The sequence below is a fragment of the Panthera uncia genome, chromosome D4 (assembly GCF_023721935.1).
Source record: "Panthera uncia isolate 11264 chromosome D4, Puncia_PCG_1.0, whole genome shotgun sequence".
Taxonomy (NCBI): Eukaryota; Metazoa; Chordata; class Mammalia; order Carnivora; family Felidae; genus Panthera; species Panthera uncia.
Window position 1 is genome coordinate 31,000,802 of NC_064807.1, and position 1,802 is coordinate 31,002,603.

Here is a 1,802-nt window from a genome sequence, read left to right on the forward strand (position 1 = left end):
TTTTTTTTTTTTTTTCTTTCCTTCCCCTCCCCCATGGGTTTCTGTTATGTTTCTCAGGATCCACATAAGAGTGAAACCATATGGTATCTGTCTTTCTCTGTATGGCTTATTTCACTTAGCATCACACTCTCCAGTTCCATCCATGTTGCTACAAAAGGCCATATTTCATTTTTTCTCATTGCCACGTAGTATTCCATTGTGTATATAAACCACAATTTCTTTATCCATTCATCAGTTGATGGACATTTAGGCTCTTTCCATAATTTGGCTATTGTTGAGAGTGCTGCTATAAACATTGGGGTACAGGTGCCCCTATGCATCAGTACTCCTGTATCCCTTGGATAAATTCCTAGCAGTGCTATTGCTGGGTCATAGGGTAGGTCTATTTTTAATTTTCTGAGGAACCTCCACACTGCTTTCCAGAGCGGCTGCACCAATTTGTATTCCCACCAACAGTGCAAGAGGGTTCCTGTTTCTCCACATCCTCTCCAGCATCTATAGTCTCCTGATTTCTTCATTTTGGCCACTCTGACTGGCGTGAAGTGGTATCTGAGTGTGGTTTTGATTTGTATTTCCCTGATAAGGAGCGACGTTGAGCATCTTTTCATGTGCCTGTTGGCCATCCGGATGTCTTCTTTAGAGAAGTGTCTATTCATGTTTTCTTCCCATTTCTTCACTGGGTTATTTGTTTTTCGGGTGTGGAGTTTGATGAGCTCTTTATAGATTTTGGATACTAGCCCTTTGTCCGATGTGTCATTTGCAAATATCTTTTCCCATTCCGTTGGTTGCCTTTTAGTTTTGTTGGTTGTTTCCTTTGCTGTGCAGAAGCTTTTTATCTTCATAAGGTCCCAGTAATTCACTTTTGCTTTTAATTCCCTTGCCTTTGGGGATGTGCCGAGTAAGAGATTGCTACGGCTGAGGTCAGAGAGGTCTTTTCCTGCTTTCTCCTCTAAGGTTTTGATGGTTTCCTGTCTCACATTCAGGTCCTTTATCCATTTTGAGTTTATTTTTGTGAATGGTGTAAGAAAGTGGTCTAGTTTCAACCTTCTGCATGTTGCTGTCCAGTTCTCCCAGCACCATTTGTTAAAGAGACTGTCTTTTTTCCATTGGATGTTCTTTCCTGCTTTGTCAAAGATGAGTTGGCCATACGTTTGTGGGTCTAGTTCTGGGGTTTCTATTCTATTCCATTGGTCTATGTGTCTGTTTTTATGCCAATACCATGCTGACTTGATGATGACAGCTTTGTAGTAGAGGCTAAAGTCTGGGATTGTGATGCCCCCTGCTTTGGTCTTCTTCTTCAAAATTACTTTGGCTATTCGGGGCCTTTTGTGGTTCCATATGAATTTTAGGATTGCTTGTTCTAGTTTCGAGAAGAATGCTGGTGCAATTTTGATTGGGATTGCATTGAATGTGTAGATAGCTTTGGGTAGTATTGACATTTTGACAATATTTATTCTTCCAATCCATGAGCAGGGAATGTCTTTCCATTTCTTTATATCTTCTTCAATTACCTGCATAAGCTTTCTATAGTTTTCAGCATACAGATCTTTTACATCTTTGGTTAGATTTATTCCTAGGTATTTTATGCTTCTTGGTGCAATTGTGAATGGGATCAGTTTCTTCATTTGTCTTTCTGTTGCTTCATTGTTAGTGTATAAGAATGCAACTGATTTCTGCACATTGATTTTGTATCCTGCAACTTTGCTGAATTCATGTATCAGTTCTAGCAGACTTTTGGTGGAGTCTATCGGATTTTCCATGTATAATATCATGTCATCTGCAAAAAGCGAAAGCTTGACTTC